The 18,649-nt window shown below is 40.0% G+C and overlaps 1 long non-coding RNA gene across 1 annotated transcript in view; it reads left to right on the top strand.

The window, feature by feature from the left end:
• The first annotated feature begins 605 nt into the window (after window positions 1–605).
• LOC127678479 (uncharacterized) overlaps window positions 606–18,649 on the top strand; it is a 40,385-nt gene continuing 22,341 nt past the window's right edge. Inside the window, exon 1 of the long non-coding RNA XR_007976573.1 lies at window positions 606–679. This is a non-coding gene — a long non-coding RNA (uncharacterized LOC127678479). The remainder of the gene's footprint in view (window positions 680–18,649) is intronic.

The raw sequence follows: 18,649 nt of genomic DNA, 5'->3' as shown, positions 1-18,649 counted from the left end.
GAGTTCTGGCAGACACACTCCCAAATAACTGTGCTCCAGTATTGATTTTCCGCCCAGGAACCCCTACCCCGACTTGGAGACATTCTAGGAGGTCACAGGAGACCTGCTACAGGAGCTGAGTCAACTTGGCTACCAAGTGTTTGTTGAGAAGGCCCAGTTTTGTCAACTTGAGGTCACCTATCTGGGGTACAGGGAGTGGGGTGGGTCAACGCATACTGTCTGACACCCCTCCCTCAAAAGCAAACCATCCTAAACATCCCAGTTCCTTCAATTTGAAGGCAAATATGGGAATTTCTGGGATCTGTCTGGTTTTGTAGACTTTGGGTGCCAGGGTTCACTAGAACAACCAGAGAAACCCTGTGAAAACCAAAACCAAAACCAAATCAAAACAGCAACAACAAACCGGATGTGGCTGGGGAAGGCCCCCCATGAAAAGCGCCTACGTGGACTAACTCCACTTTTTTGTAGTCCTTACTCTTGCTAAGTGTTCTTGTTGACTGAAGTGTGTCAACCAGGATGTGGTTTTTGTCTATAAAAGGCAAAAAAAAAAAAAAGTGATGATCAGGGTTGCTTTATTTGGGCAAGTTACCATTTGAGCAGCCTAGGCAGCTATAAAAGACGTTCTTTTTGGCTTTCAGATTGTCTCTGTGTGTTCTCTGGTGGACGTAACTTGCCACAGGTAGGTACAGTAGAGATGGGTACATTGAGATGGGGGAAGTTTTTTTTTGAGGTCCAAAATGCTTTGTTTTGTTTTGTTTGTTTGTTTGTTTTTGGTTTTGTTTTTTTTTTGAGACAGGGTTTCTTTGTGTAGTCATGGCTGTTCTGGAACTCACTCTGTAGACCAGGCTGGCCTTGAACTCAGAAATCCACCTGCCTCTGCCTCCTAAGTACTGGGATTAAAGGCGTGTGCCACCACCGCCCGGCCCAAAATGCTTTCTGACGATGCTATCTGCTCTTGGACTGGTGGAAGTTAATGTTCTGCCACATTAATAGTTTCTAAGAGGTTTTTATTTATTATTATAAGGTGTTAGTTCAGATACAGAGTGGGACAAGGCTGTTTAAGAAGGCTAAAAGAAGCTGAGGATAAAGTAGTTAGCTTCCAAGCCTACAAAGTCCCAGTCTCTTCACCATGGTACTGATGTTCCAACTGCTCCCTCCATCCCTGCAGACACAGACACTTCTTTCGTGAGTTTTTTGTTCCTGGTGACACAGCTTCCTTTCAGAAACTTTTTGTTCATCGAGTTTTGGAATAGCCTAGATACACAAAAGATTCTGGCTCAAAAAAGAGAAAGGAAGACAAATGCAGCTGAAGATGACCTTGAACTTTCGAGTGACTTGTCTCAGATTCCCAAGCCTTAGTATTGTGGTGAGGGGAAAATAAGCTTCCAACAGATTAATAAGAAAACCAAAACCACATAAGTTTTGAGTTTTTGTTTGAAATGGGGTCATAGGTACAAGCTATTGCACTTGGCTCAAATCTGTTTGAAACTGAACGTTTTACTTGATGAAAGTGAAGAATGCTTCATAGAGAAAAGATAAAGCACCACCCAAATAACCAGGCTTTGAAGGTTACATTCCATCCTGGCAAAGGAAGATCACTTTAAAGAAAAAGAGAGTGAATAAAGGACATTTGAGCTTCCACGGGAGATGGATTTTAGGAAGGCAAATATTTGGTTAGATACATACATGCAAGGCAGAAGCAGAAGGATCTCTCCAATTTTGAGGTCAGCCTGGTCTACACTAGTGAGTTTCAGGCCAACTACTGCTACACAGAGAAAACTTATCTTAAAAACAAAACAAAACAAAACAATAGAAAATGAGGACAGTTCATGAGGGTTACTTACAAAACTACTTTCTTGGCGGCGTCTTGTCTTCAGTGGTAAGGTTGCTATTTGTTCCTATGCAGGAAGTGTGTGAGAGGGCTGTCATTCTCAAAGGGATTGTGATCTGTTTTCAGGCATATGTGACAGCAAAGCTCCTTCTGGGTCTGCTTTTCCTTAATTGCCTTCTGCTCAAAATAATCTTATTCTAGTGTGGCACATTTTGCAGCGCCATATTGTGACCTACTGCTTATCTATAGGTAAAATTGAAATCTGCTCTAAAATAGCCTAGTTGGGGAGTAAATAGGAGTATGTAAAAAAGATTTGTAAAGCCTGGTGATGGTGTCACATGCCTTTGATCTCAACACTCAGCAGGCAGAGGCAGGTGGATATTTGAGGACAGCCTGATCTACATAGTGAGTTCCGGAACAGCCACCACTACATAGAGAAATGCTGTCTCAAATAAAAACAAATCAAATTAAATCAAAACAAAACAAATTTTTTTAACAATGATTTATGATGTATTGGTATCTTATGAAACAAAGTAATATATAGATATAGATAGGGTCATGTGTTAGCCATTCTTCTGTGGCTGTGATACATGTACTATGACCAAGATAATTTATAGATGAAAACGTAGGTGTGGGCTTGCATTTTCAGAGGGTTAGAGTTCACAATGTCAGGGACAATGTGGCAGCCATCTTCAGCCACAAGCAGGAAGTAGAGCAAACGAGTAGGTGAAAATATGAATTCTCTCCTCTCTCTCTATTTCTCTCTCTCTCTCTCTCTCTCTCTCTCTCTATGTCTTTCTCTTCACACACACACACACACACACACACACACACACACACACACACACACACACGTTTTGTTTTTTGTTTCTTCAAGAAAGAATTCCTCTGTGTAGCCTTGGTTGTCTTGAAACTCCCTTTGTAGATCAGGCTGGACTCAAAATCAAAGATCCACCTCTCTCTGCCTCCCAAGTGCTCGAATTAAAGGCCTATGCCACCATGGCCAGAATGCTGTGGATTTTTAATTGTGCCCTCAGTACATCTTCCAACAAGGGCATACCTCCTCTCCAAACAGCCAACTTGGGACCAAGTATTCATATACCTGAACCTATTAGGGCACTTTCTTATTTCAATCAGTATAGGTCATTATACAATTTCTCTAATTTTATATATATTTTAATCACACTGATATGCTGCTACTTTTGATATTTTATATTTTAAGGAAAGAAACATAGAGCCTTGTGTATGTTTAGCAAGTACCCTACTCTGGGTCCAATATTAATAGTTCACAATGTAACCAAAACATGGCATTACCCATATCACTCCCTTTTTCTGAAAGACTATTACTATGTAGCCCTTGTTGGCCTGGAACTCACTATGTAGACCATACTAACCTTTAACTTATATAGTGATCCACCTGCCTTTGCCTGGCATTGAAGGCATGTGCCACCAGGCACTTGTAGTAAGAAGATTTGAAAAATCCCTGGAATGTTGCAAAATGATTAGAATCTAATCCGTGATTATCAACCTTCCTACTGGCACAACCCTTTTCTACAGTTCATATGTTGTGGTGCCCCCCAAACATAAAATCACGTTTGTTGCTACTTCATAATTGCAATTTTGCTACTGTTATGAATTGTAATGTGAATATCTGATATGCAGGATATCTCATATGCATCTCATATGCCTATCTCATATCCCTGGGAAAGGGTCATTTGACCCCTAAAGGGGTCATGGCCCACAGATTGAGGACCATTGGATTAGATGATTCTGGTGGAAACTCAGACAAGTATGCTATTAGGAATGTGAACTTTCAGATGGAAATTAGACTCTGTTATAGATGACAGGACATTTATATTCCATTCTAGCAAAGGATATGTCTATATTTTGTCTGTACCCTGGGACTTTAAGTGATGCTAAATTTTAAAGTAATGGACACATTAATGTTAAAATTTTCATACCAATAAAGCATTCAATTTATGACATGAATATCACTGGTGCTTTTAGTTAGATTTATGGTAAGCATTGGATCAAAGTAGGAAGATTTTGAATTACAGCCAAGTACTCTTAACGGCTGAGTCATCTCTTCAGCTACATAATTCTAAACTCAAAAAAAAAAAAAGAATTATATTTAATGTGTACGAGTGTTCTTGCTTGGATGTATACAGATGTACCATATGAGTGCCTGGTGCTTAAGGAGGTTAGAAGGCATCAGTCCCCTGGATTGGAGTTACAGGTGGTTGCGAGTTACCAGTGGGTACTCTAAATGAGCAGCTAGTCCTCTTAACTGACAAACCATCCTCTCTCCTTGGTATACTTATGAGTGTGAACAAAGATAAAAACTAGGGCTATATTGAGTAAATCAGGGAGTGGCCCATCCAGCAGAGATTGATTATCCTATATCCAAAATGCTTAAAACCAGAAATGCTTCAGGTCTCAGGATTTAAATATTTGTACTTAAATAAGAAGATATATGGGTATAGGACCCAAGTCTAAGCACAAATTATATTTATGTTTCATATTATATACCTTACACACTTATCCTGAAGGTATTATTGTTGGGGTTCAGGAATCGTCATACAAACCACTCAGACTCTGGTCTCAGTTAAGCAAGAATAGTTTATTGAATGCATACCCAATGACTGATGGGTTAGGGTCGAAACCTAGACTCAGGAACTAAGACTAGACCACAAATGCTTCCCAGGGCTAGTTTATAAAGTCAAAAACCACAATGAGCTCATGTGTAGGTGCAGGAAGTGCCGCCCAGTGATCAGCTATGACTGAAAATATTTTGGCTAGTTATACAGAACAGTTATAACTTACCTTTGTTTGGATTGGTCCTAAGTGGAGCTCATTGTTACGGAATTTCTTAAGATTAACAAACCTTAGAACATAACTGATATGTGGTTATAATGGATGTGTGGTTAGCTTGTGGTCTGTGTAGAGTTATTTTTCTGTGTCAATATTACAGCAACAATATGAAATGGCTGACAGGCATGAAACACAATGGCTACAGCTGTGCTAAGAGGGCAGGCCTTAACAATTATTTATTTTGTTTTTTTGAGACAAGGTCTCACTCTGGAGAAGTAGCAATCCCGGAACTCACTGTGTAGAGCAGGTACAGAGATTCTCTTGCCTCTGACTACTATGCGTTGGCCTGAGGGTATTTTTTAGACACTTTCATTAAAGCCTGTCACAGGCAGTCAGATGTGAAACATTCCACTGTGGCATCTTGGTAATATCCTCAAAGTATTATATTTTGGATAGTTTCATATCCCAGTTTGGGAATGTTCAACTTGCCCATATAATATACATCTAGTTGTGCTTCGAAGGCTACAGAGTCTTGCATAATGTACTACAGTGTGTGCAGGCACTTCTCTTTCAGTACATGAGAGAGAAGTTTCACAATGAAAAAAATGTTGTGGACTTCACTGCCTGAGTTGTTCTGTGTCCTTGCATTGTGTGTCTCCAGCACAGACACATGCCAACAGCAGTACTAGGTCATAAGGGAGACGAATTTCCAAAGTTCTCAGATATTGTCAAATTCCACTCGAAACAGTTTTGCTAACGCTCTCTATTAGTGTAGAATACTCATTTGGCTATAACTCTACTAGTATGCATACAACAAACCATTCTCATTTTATCAGTATGCTTGTTGAAAAGTGGTATGTCATTTAAAGGACTTTGTTTTTTAAACTTTTATTTTTAAAAATCAGTTCATAAAAGAACAGGTTTCCTCTCCCCCCCCCCCCTTTTCTTTCAAAATCTCATGTACCCCAAGCTGGGCTTCAAGTCCTGAGCTTCATGGCTTGATCTCCAAGTGCTGGGATTCTAGGTGTGTGCCACCGTGTGCTTTCAAATGTATCTCACTCTGGTCCTCCTTCTCCTGCTTCCTCACCTCCTCACACCCCTGCCCTCACGGTATCTTTTTTCTCTGTATCTACTCTTTTACTTTCTCCCTTTGTCCTTTATACACACCTCTCCTAAAACCTGTCCGTGGATCCCCCTTCGTTTCCTGGGCTTTTTCCACATTTGCTCTTACCTGGATGCACATATTTAACAGTGGCCAGGACCTGCATATGGGAGAGAACATATGGTATCTGTCTTTCTGAGTCCAGTTACCTTACCACCATTAACATTGTCCACTTCCACCCACTGTTCTGCAAACCTCGTAGTTTTGGTTTTCTTTATGACTGACTAAAATTCCACTGTGTATTCGCACCACATTTTCATTATCCATCCATCAGTTGATGGATATCCGAGCTGATTCCTCGATGTTTTGAAAAGATACAGTGGTTAAACCTCTAAGTATAAGTGTTTCTGTAGTAGGATATATGGTATTTTGTGTGTACCCAGGAGTGGTATAGCTGGGGCATATGCTACTTCTAACTTTTTTTTTTTTGAACAGTCTCCATGTGATTTTTCTACTGGCTGACCTAGTTTACATTTGTACTAACTGTGCCACAGGCAGATAGTGCAGAGCTTCCTCTGCCATGTATTCTTAATTAGAATTTGATCCGTTGATGGAGAATCCCATGGAAAGTTACCAACTCTATTCTAGGAACCCAAGGTCAAGATACCCCAGTTAATTTATCTTAGTTTCTATTAAATTGCCTGTTTGTGCAAACCTCCCTCCCTCCTCAGATAACGGCTTATGGTAGCTTCTGTCAAATTGCTTGCTTATTTGAAATATCCTCTGTAGCCATTAAGTAAGATGCCAAGATGTGTTTTCTGATTTCATGAACTCCAGACTCTGTATACACAAGGCTGTATGTAGGTCCCAAATAACTAAGTGTAGTCCCAGCCAGCTGGAACAAAGACTTTCAATTGGCTATAAACTGTGTCTGTGTGGTCATCTGGTAGGCTCCCTATACTATAAAATGGGATAAAGTGTCCCCTTTCCCCACAGTGATCATTTTGGACTGTGTAGTAAGTTTGAGATTACCCCAGTATACATGAGAAACTGAGAAAAAGAGTGGTATATCATTCTTATTTCAATTTTTATTTGTCCAGTTACCAGTAATAGTTAGCATTCTTTCATGTTTTTTGACTATTTAATTTTCTCTCCTGTACTTCATACATTCTTATAATTAGTTTACTTTTCTGTTAAACTGTTAATCCTTTTCTTATTGATATAATCGGAATTTACATGTATTGTATATCTTAGTTTCATTTCAATTACTGTGATAAAACACCATGACCAAAACAACTTATAAAATGGAACATATAATTTGGAGTTTGTAGTTCCAGAGGGTCAGAGTTCATGACCATCATGGTGGAGATCATGACAGCAGGTAGGCAAGGCATAGTGCTAGAGTGGTAGTTGAGTGCTTACATCTTTACTTGCAAGCACTAGGCAGAGAAACCTAACTGGGAATCATGTGGGCTTTTGATCCATCAAAGGCCAAGCCTAGTGACACATCTCTTTCAGCAAGGCCACACCTCCTGACCTGTCTGAAACAGGTCTACCAATTGGGACTAAGCATTCAAACATATGAGACTATGGGAGCCATTCTTCAAACTGCCATGTTATATATAAACACAATTACACATCTTCTGCCTTATAATCCTTTGCCTATTAACTACATTGCTAATTTTTTCTACATTGCAAGTATTTTCTATATTCCCCCTACTCCCCTAAATAGGGTTTTGCTATGAAGCCCTGGCTGGCCTGGAATTCTCTTGTAGACTAAGCTGGCCTTGCAATAATATTCCTGCCTGCCTCTGAGTGTGGAATCATAGGCCTATAGCACCATGCCAAGCCCATATTTATTTTATTTTATTTTGCTTCTGAAATTTGTGTTTGTTTGTTTTGGTTTGGTTTTGAGAAAGGTTTTTTATTTTTATTTATTTATTTATTTATTTATTTATTTAATGTATTCTTGACTGCCCTGGAACTTACTATGTAGACCAGACTGGCCTCCTACTCAGGTATCTGCATGTCGTGGTCTCCTGACTGCTGTGATTAAAGGAGAGCACCATCACTACCCCACCTGCAATTTTTTTTATCATACAGAAATTTAACTCTCTGTCTGTCTGTCTGTCTGTCTGTCTGTCTCTGTCTATGTGTGCATGTGTGTATGCATGTGTGTGTATGTGTGTGCGTGTGTGTGTGTGTGTGTGTGTGTGTATGTGTGTGTGTGTGTGTGTGTGTGTGAGAGAGAGAGAGAGAGAGAGAGAGAGAGAATTCTAGACTGGATTAAAATTTTATATAGTTGAGAATGACTTTGAACTTCTGATCCTTCTGCTTCCACTTATATCTTTTAATTGTCAACTTGACACTGCCTGCCATCTCCTGAGAAGGGAGTGTAAACTGCAGTATTGGCCCATGAGTATTTCTGTGAGAGATTGATTATATTGAACGTTCATTGATCTAGGAGGACCCAGACCACCATGAGTGGCACCCTTTGTGGAACAGATGGCCCTGGGTAATATAGAAATTCTAGTTAAGCATGAACCTGGCCAATCTACCAAGTACTGGTCTTCTCTGTTTTCTATGTCATATTCCTCCTTGAGTTCTGCCAGGTCTAGCATAGCCTGAGACATGGTCCAGCCCCTGGAGCAGAGCCAACGGGATGTGGGCTTCCATGAGTCTTGTTGGTTGTTGTAGGTATTAGGCTTGTTTGTATAATAATATACTTAATTTACTTCATGTTCCCCTTTCAGGAAATGTTCTCCTTGCCAAAGTTATTGAGGAATGTTCTCCCACTCCATGATAATTAGAAACTGCATGAGTCCAGGAGGCAAGACTTTATTCCTCAGCAAAATGGTAAATGCTAGGACCTTCAGGACAGCCCTTAATGTGGAAAGGAACTCCAAAAACATGAGTTTTAAAATATATATTTTCACAACCATGCAAAATATAAAGATGCAATGTGAATTGTATGAGGGGCTTCATGGACCTGAAAGAAAAGAAGCACCTGCACTAATGAGTCTGCTAAGGGAAAGGAATGGTTAAAAAAAAAATGCTCATGGTTCAAAAGGAGCACTAGGAAGTAAGGAAGTAGTGATCTTGGGACATGGGATCCCAATCAGCTAAACTTATTGTTCATGCTTACAAAGGCAAGCTGATTTCTGAGTTCTAGGTCATCCTGGGACAAATCCAGTTTAGGTTCAGAGGTTGTGGAAGTGGCGATCTCAGAGTGGGATCCTACCGCTCTAGTTTACTGTTTGTGGTTACAAAGGCAGGCAGATCTCCGAGTTCATTTGCTATGTTAAAAAAATGTACTTGCTGTCTTTTTCTAGGAATCAAGAGGCTAAGGTCATCATATGCTGATTTGTGGGATAATCAAATGGGAACCTGGGTGTATAACTGAACTGATATGTAATGACTGGGCTTTGATTTACTAGAGCTGAGCTATTTACACCGCTGTCTAGAGAGCCAGCTCAAGCAGAAGACAGAGCTGTCAGCTTGCACACATCACTGACTTTGACTTATTTTTTCTGCTGCTCCCAAACACCCCTTCTTTACGAACCCTTCTTCAAGCTCAGGGTGGTCCTTGGGAGAGTTCCTGTCCTGTCTTCTCTCCACGACAGACTAGAAGTGTAAGCCAAAATAAACCTTTCTTTCCTTAAGCTGCATTTGATCACAGTATTTGTACTTGAACAATCCCCTAAGTGCTGAGATTACAGGTGTGTCAACACTCCCAGTGTATGGGGTGACTAGGGGACATACCTAGGGATGCATGTGTGCTAAGCAAACACTCTACCAACTGAGTCATACCCCAAGACTCAACAATCTAAATGTTTTGAATGCATTTTCATGTATTATTTATTTTGTCTATGTATGCATACTTGCATGCATACTTCATGTTCCCCTTTCAGGAAATGTTCTCCTTGCCAAAGTTATTGAGGAATGTTCTCCCTCCCAGGGTTAATGACTCCATGATAATTAGAAACATGCACATGTCACTGCATATGCACCCAAGGAAGTACAAGGACAATACTCAGAAGTCAACTGTTTCTTTCTACCTTGTAGATTTGGGGGATTGAATTCAGGTCATTGGTCTTGGCAACCAGTCTCTTAATCAGCTGATCCACACCAACACCCCTACAGTTTTAATGTAATAACATTAAGCAATAAACCATGCCTTTGTCATCTTACTTAGGAAGATTTAAGACTTAAAACTCAACATATTTTTCTGTATTTTTTTGCCTATCATTAAAAAAGTTTTCATTTTATATTTGATTTTTCAACTATGTGAACATATTAATACAAGTTTTAAAAATTATGTTAAAAAACCTTTATCGTGTGTATATGTATGTAGGCACACACATGTGAGAATTAAATGATAACGTGCAGGAATTGGTTCTCATTCCACCATGGTACGTCTTGAGATTGAACTCAAGCTAAACTTAGCTTATTGGGTTTGGTGGCAGACACTTCCACCTGCTGAGCTATTTTGCCAGTCCCTAATAGCAGTTTTAAAGTCAGACACATATGCACTCAGGAAAAAAACTTTGCAGGCTTTGGAGTTAGCAGAAAGATACCTACTTCTATGTCATCCTCATCACATAGAATGACATATGTCCCAGCACACAGGGAGCCTAGTATGTGCTCTCATTGTCAGTTTTAAATGTGCAATAGTGTTTTATCTGCAGGTATGTCAGTGTGAGGAGGTCATTATCAAGTTGCATAGATTCTATTTTGCAAGTGGCCTAATTGTATACTTACAACTAGAGTGAGCTGACATGGTGGGTCAGGCCTATAATTTCAGCACATGGATGACTGGGGTGGGTCTGTCATAAATTCAAGCCCTGCTGAGGTTGTGACATTAGACTCTGTCACATCAGGAACATTGAAGAGCTGGTCATGCTGGCCCACATGAGGATCTCAGCACTGCAAATTGAGGCAGGTGGGGGTACCCTGCGTTTCATGACATGCTGGGCTACATTGTGAATCTCAGGCCATGCAGGTATACAGATGGAGATACTGCTGGCTTTGTTCTCTTTGTAATTCAGACTGGTCTCAGAATCTGCATGTAGTTGTAGAGGTAATTGAACTACTGATTCTACTGTTTGCATCTCCTCAATCCTGGGATTAGAGACATTTGCAATCATGCCCAGATAAGGACTCATTTAAAAAAGTATAAAATAAAATGTTGAAAAAAATTACATATAGCTTGCCAAAGTTTTCTGGGCAATTGACCAAAATTAATTAAAAGTTTTATGAAAGATGCTATGGTTTTAGGTAAAAATTTAAAAAGAGAAATCTGATAGATTTAAAAAAATGAAATCTTAGACTCAAAAGGCTGTAATAATAAATAAATATTTGGAAAGATGAGAGGAAGAAAATGTATAAATATTTAATATGACCACATTAGTGCAAATTTTCAGCTACCATTTAAAAAATTCCTATATATAACAAATGGATATGAAGTGAAAGGACTTTCTACATAATGTAAATATATAATATAATTGAAACCAAATATAGTCCCAACACTAGGAAGGCTGTTGCAGGAGGATCGATCACCTCAAATTTGAAGCCAGCTTGGGCTACATAGTGATTCCTAAGTCAGTCTGGCAAGACCCTATCAAAAAAAGAAAAAGAAAGAAAGAAAGGAAGGAAGGAAGGAAGGAAGGAAGGAAGAGAAAGGAAGAAGAAAGAAAGAAAGAAAGAAAGAAAGAAAGAAAGAAAGAAAGAAAGAAAGAAAGAAAGAAAGAAAGAACTGTAAAATCCCATATACTTCAGGATCATCATGACAAAAGGCAAAGCTTCACAATTAAAATGAAAGTGGAAAGCAATAAGATCTTTATTTTATACTCTACACAAAAAAGTCAATCAAGGGCTGGAGAGATGACTTAGTAGTTAAGAGCACTGGCTGCTCTTCCAGAGGGACCTGGCTTCAATTCCCAGCACCTGGTTGGAATGAGTGTGGCCTTGTTAGAGGAACTGGGCCACCGAGACTGGACTTTGAGGTTACAAAAAACCCACGTCAAGTCCGGAGTCTTTCTCTGCTTGTGTATCAGGATATAGCTCTCAGCTTCCACTCCAGCGACTGCATGTGTGCTGCCCTGCTTCCTGGCATGATGAAAATGGACTTAACCTCTGAACCTGTGAGCAAGCCTCAACTGCATGGTTTCTTTTATAAGAGCTGTCTCTTTACAGCAATAGAACAGTGACCAAGACACAGTGGCAATGTTTCTTGTATTATTGTTGCTGAATTTCTACATATGACACTAAGAACTTAGGGAACCAATGTAAAAACAGATAAGTAGGATTACATCGAGCTAAAAAGCACAGCAACAGAAACAAAATGAGACAGTAACACAGAGAACAGAAGAAAATACTTGCAAACAATGTATCTGATACAGGACACATGGGCACACAGACAGATAGACAGACAGACAGACACACACACACACACACACAGACGAACTCCTATAATTCAATAACAATAAAAAGAAAAGAGGAAGAACTGGATTTTAAAGTGGGTGAAGGATACTGGTTTCATAATTTAGCATGTACAAGTGATGGCGGCCAACTAAATTCTTAGCTGAAACCCACAAAGCAAGTCAATGAGCAGTATACACCTGTAATCCCAGGACTCCTGACACCCTATGGAAGATGGAGACGGGAGAGTCTCTGGGAGTGTCACAGGCCAACCAGCATGAATACACAGCAAAGTAAAAACAAGAACCCCAGCCTCAACAGAGTGGAACGCTAGAACCAAATACCTTCACATGGGAGGCAAACTGTGACAAGTCTGCTTTCCCCAATAATAGTTACTATAACAACAACAGAAATAATGATAATCAAAGAATCTGAATAGAGATTGCTCCCCAAAGAAATTTTGATTCAGATGTTTGAGATACTGGTCAGCATCTTTGATCTGCAGAGGCAGAAGGATTGTAGGACGTTTAGTTCCAGTCAGGGCAATATAGCAAGACCCCATCTACAGGGAAGGAAGGAAGGAAGGAAGGAAGGAAGGAAGGAAGGAAGGAAGGAAGGAAGGAAGGAAGGAAGGAAGAAAGGAAGGAAGGAAGGAAGGAAAAAACCTTTTGGGCAATCATTGAGGGTCAGTTTTTTGTTTTCTGTTTTTCCTTGAGAAAATGAAAGAGGTCAGTTTCTTTTTCTTTCTTTCCTTTCCTTTCCTTTCCTTTCCTTTCCTTTCTTTCTCTCTCTTTCTATCTTTCATTCTTTTTCTTTTTCTTTCTTTTGTTTTTGTTTTTAATTTACCTTGAGAAAATGAGATATATTCCAACTCAAAAATGAGTTCTTTCTTTTCATTTCAATGAGCATGAAAATAATTGTTGTGCTGTTTTTGCTAAAGCAATTATATGAATAAACCATGAAAACCAGAGTCAGTTTACATGAGCAAATGCTTCAAAATACTGAACAATTAGAATGTATTGATAGCTAATAAATAATCAGTGATGGCTTTCACTCACAGTTCTGTAGGTATGCAGAGCCCAGAGTGTGTAATTTATTATACATAATAATCCTGCAGACATCTGGCAAATATAGAGCTCATCTATAATTGTTTGCATTTTTATTCATATTAGACATGTAGTTTATTGCATGAATTACTTTTTAAAAAATTGAAGAAATTTAGCTATATGAAAAGACATGAAACAATTGCATATACCTTGCTCTGAAAAGCTTTTTAAAAAAATATAGTAGTCAATAAGATTCTGGATTGCAGGCCTAACAGTTTTTGTTTTTAATGCCCCACAACCATCTGTCCCATATTTTCTAGGACAGACATGGTTTCAATATCCTTTAAAGTTAGTTTTATAAACTTACAATTCCACAGGAATTCAGATACTCTAGATTCTTTGGCAAGAAGGAAGTGAATTAAGGTAGTATCCATTAAGTATATGTATAACAAGAAGTCCCAGGTGACAGACAGAGTTCCAGAGTAAGGAAGACTTTTCAGTGTTTACATGAGCTCATGCATGCCTAAATAGCTACATACAGCATCATTACAGACCCAGAAGCTATGGGGAATAAGGGGGACTTCTGTCCATTTCCGCACCTCAGAACTTGCTTGCTTTCCCAAATGTGGCTCTGCCTCCCTTAGTGGCTCAGCTTCCGCCCATCTGTTCTGGTAATTGCTTTTCCTTCCTCAATGTTTCCAATGTCCGGACAGGCTTATCCTGTTTCCTCCAGACGTGGTTTTTGTTTGTAATCAGTTCCTGACTCCTCTTCCTTTCCCCTTCCTTTGTGTCCGTTGGACTTCTCCTTTGCACTCCGCACTTAAAATGTACAGTCTAAACATAATTAGGATAGCAATCCCTAGCATTTAAGTATGCTCTCCAGAATACTCTAGTTCCTGATTTCGGTATCATAGGTTTTGTACATGCCACACACACACATGCACACACACGAAATTTATTAATCTTTGAAACAGTGTCTACTTAAGTAGCACAGGCTGCCCTTGCATTCTTCATTCTCATGCCTCTGTCTTTAGAGGCTGAGTAACTGCGAAACCCATTCATACTGGATTTTAAGTAACATACTTGTAACAAATATTTGTTGCAGCCTCTTAATTATTTTCATTTTTAATTTATATGCTCAGTGGTGTGTGTGTGTGTGTGTGTGTGTGTGTGTACAGAGCCATATTGGGGTGTCATGCTACATGGTAGGAACTTGACATTGGACAAGGACAAGGGCTTTGGGCAGGAATCTGACGTTAGGGCATAATAGGGAAGTAGGTTACAGCAGGAATTTTTATCCTAGGGTGGAGTGCTCAGAGTGAACTTGACATTGGTCAAGGTGGACTTCTCCTAGCCTTTGTTGAGCAGGGAATTTGTGCTAGTCAGGATCCTGCTCTACCTAGGGTGGAGTGCTCAGAGTGAAGGTGAAGTTCATTGTTCCTCCAAGTCTACAAATTCCTGAATTAAGTAGGTGACCCACCCAGCTACCTGAGCAGTGGAGCCAAGAACCACCAGACAACTTTCCCGGAACTCAGCCTGGAGTGGGGGGGGGAGGGTGGGGGGGATTGGGGGTGGGGGGTGGGGGTGGGGGGGGGAAGGGGCTTGGCCTGCCTTTTTATCTTGGGAGAGATGCATTAAAGGTTGAGACTTGAATCAGAAGCCATGTCTGTCTCCACGTGTTTTCTCTTGCCACCCTGTTCCTATTCCCATCTCTCCCTCCAGAGAACATGCCATTAGAATATAGGTACAGAATCCTACATGTGTGTGAGATGTGGGGTGTGTATGTGTGTATGTGTGTGTGTGTGTGTGTGTGAGAGAGAGAGAGAGAGAGAGAGAGAGATGGTGTCTGTGTGTGTGTGTGTGTGTGTGTGTGTACTCTTCAGGCATGAGGAACTGGGCAAAGCAGCATGTGCAGGTTTCTCAAGTACTAAGGGTTTACAGACAGGAAGTTCCTGGGTTTGCTGGCCAGCCAGTCTATGGAAAATGGTAAGTTCCAGGTTTAGTGAGACAACTTGTCAAAAAACAAGTGGAAAGTAATAGACACAAACACCTGATAATGCCTGCACACAGGTACAAGAGTGTGGTGTATGGATATGTATGTACACACACACACACACACACACACACACACACACAGACAATGGGGTTATAGCTCAGGTGATCTGTTTAGCATGATCGAAGCCCTGGATTTGATTTCTAGTACAAAAAAACAAAACAAAACCAGCACCAAAGAAAACCACCACCACTGCCACTAAAACCCAACTAACAGCAGCAACAACAATAACAACAACAACAAAAATAGCTGTTGTGGCTTGTACCTGTAATCGCAGCCCTTAAGAGGTGGAGGTATAAGGGTCAGAAGTTCAAGGTTATCTTTGATTATTGATGGAGTTTGAGGCCAGTGTAGATAGATTACATGAATCCCTGTCTCAAAAATAAAACAGAGGCAGGAGTAACGGCTCAGCAGACAAGAACCATTACTGCTCTGGCAGAAGACCTGGGTTAGATTCCCAGCACCACATGCTGCCTCACAAATGTCTATAATTCCAGTTTCAGAGATGCCATCCCCCCCCCCCCCCCCCCCCCGTGAGTACTAGGCAAACGCGTGGTAGAATACATGTAGGCAAAACACATGAGTATTTTTATATACATAAAACAAAACAAATCAACAACAAAAACCCCATTTAATCAAGTAGACACTGTATAAAGCCATATTGGGGTGTCTTGCCACATGGTAGAAACTTGACATTCGCCAAGGACAATTCCTGGCTTTGGGCAGGAATCTGACGTTAGGGCATAATAGGGAAGTAGGTTACAGCAGAAATTTTTATCCTAGGGTGCAGTGCTAAGACTGTACTTGACATTGGTCAAGGTGAACTTCTCCCAGCCTTTGTTGAGTGCGGATTCCCGTGCTAGTCAGGATCCTATTCTACCTAGGGTGGAGAAGCTCAGAGTGAAGGTTAAGTTAATTGTTCCTCCAGGTCTATGAATTCCTGAATTAAGCAGGTGACCCCCCCCCCCCCCCCCCCCCCCGCCCCAGCTACCTGAGCAGTAGAGGCAAGGACCACCAGACTACTGCTCCAGAACTCAGCCCAGAGTCTGAGAGGATGGGGCTTGCCTAAACTGTTAAATTGTCTGACTGCCATTAAAGTTGGGGCCTCAATCGTAAACTATCCTTCTGGCTTCGTTCTTTTACCCCTTCCCTATCTATCCCTCAGCTTCTGTTCCAGCAACCCAGTTCGTAGTAGCTGGAGGCAGCTACGGAATACAACAAGACACTGTCTGTCTCTGCCTGATTTTCTGAATTATTCAGAGAAGCAAAACTTTTATTTCTTCTGTTTCTTTGTATTTTATTTTAATTTTTTCTGAGACAAGATTTTTCCGTGAAGTCCTGACTATCTTGTAACTTGCTCTGTACACAAGGCTGCCTCATGTGCTGGGATTAAAAGTGCATGTCACCCCCACCTGGCTTCTGTCTCTTCTCTAAGCATGCTTTTCATAACATTTTGAGATTTCTCATCAATATTTGGGCTTCCATATTCTCTCTTTAAAGCCTTCTGGCCATGTGGCTACTTATCATTCCTGTGTCTGACCTCCATGTCAGCTTCAATGACATAGGTTTTCCCTTTCTTTCTTCCATTCACCTCCTCCTGTCAGCTGCTGTGGTTTATAGCTAAAACTTCTTGTTCTTTGATAATGATGATGGTGATGGTGATGATACGTAATTAAAACAAATGAAAACCAAGATCTCTTGGAAGACATTTTTAGGGTAATAACTCTAGGAAAGAGGAATTTGTGTTTTTCCCTGTATGGCCATCTTCATAGAGGCCCAAGTAAACTCTATTCTCATACTTGGTGTAAACTGGAGTTCTCAGAAGAGATAACTATATTAAGCCGTCTATATTAAATATTCTGTAGGCTGTTTGACCTTGGTCGTGATTGGGGAAAGATAGAATGTGGTGGGCAGGACTCATAATTGACTTGAGTTGGTGAACTTGCTTGATGGCACACAATGATAATCTGAGCTCTTTGGACGCTGAGGCAAGAGGAGTTCAGGGCTAGCCTGAGCTATATAACCAGATCTTCTAGAAAATAGTTTTTCCTCAGGCTATCTTTAGTGAGCTCCATTTACTATCAATCTCTGTATGTAATAAAATATTTTTATGGCTACTAGATAAAACTTTTAGAAAATGTTATATCCAAATTTATCAATCATAAAAGTAGGATGTGATAAAAGAGATTTACCTACTGGCCCTACCAAGGTATTCAGTAAATATAGCAATTCATGAATTGTCTTTGTTTTGTGACAATAAAACCCCATGCATCTTTTTCCATGGTGGAATATGTCAGTCAGGGTAAGTTGAATCTGTGTTCTTGGGCTGTAATGACTCATGGTCTGTTCATCATAAATGCTCTTCTTTTCCTAAAGCAGAGTTAATGATTCATGTTGACCCGCATGTGCCTGTTAGGTTTATAATACAAGAAAGAAAGCACTTAGTTCTATGCCGACACTGGGGCAAGTTGGTCAGCAGGAGATTTTTCTCAAGTGCCAGCTGTAAAGTTGCCAAGCAGAAGAAAAGAAATAAAACCTGAGAGTAACTGTTTGCAACTTACTCACAGAAAAAATGGGGACTTGACTATAGTTATAGTAACAGGAAGTAAATGTGACTAAAATCACGAGTAATTGGGGGTTGTTGAGAGACAGTTCTGCAAATACCTTACATTTCTGAACATTTTGCACCCAGGGAGATATAGGATTCTCTGCTCCTTTCTTTTTCTAGACAAGGTCTCATGTTATGTTGTTATTGAAAACCAAAAGTAAAAACTGAAATGTTGCAAGGCAAAAAATTTATTTTTATGGCCAGATCAAACTTGCTATCTTCTCAGAAGTAGCAGAATGAATCAGCCAAGACTGAAAGCAGGGGAGCCCTTTTAGTAGTAAGTGAGAAAGCGAATAGAAAACCTGAAATTTTGCAGTTATTTTTATGATTATGTTGTGGGTTTATAGTCAGATGGTCCCTGGAATATACCATGAAATATTGCAAACAAATTATGACATGTGAATCACAAGATTATAAAGAAAAAGTCAAAAAATCAAGTTGACTTTTAGCTGAAGACATGATTAGAGAAGAGAAAAACAACATTAAGGAACAATATGGAAATAAACAAAATTCTAATACCATGTTTATGTTTAACTAAAAATGGAAAAAAAATGGAGTCAGCTGTCCCTTAACAATGTAGCTTAACATGGTCTCAAACCACCCATACAGTGATGGATGACTGTGAACTCATGATCTTCTAATTACCTGTGGGTTTTATGCAGTGGTAGGGCTTGAACCCTGGACCTTATGAATGCTGTGCAAACTCTACCAGCTAGAATGCATCCCCAGCTTTTGACCTATCTTTTCAAAGAGATTTACACTTCAGGTTGTCTTGGTG

This window comes from Apodemus sylvaticus, chromosome 2, assembly GCF_947179515.1.
Source record: "Apodemus sylvaticus chromosome 2, mApoSyl1.1, whole genome shotgun sequence".
Classification (NCBI taxonomy): Eukaryota; Metazoa; Chordata; class Mammalia; order Rodentia; family Muridae; genus Apodemus; species Apodemus sylvaticus.
The sequence above is the reverse complement of the archived record's forward strand: the minus strand, read 5'-3'. Positions and strand labels throughout refer to the sequence as shown.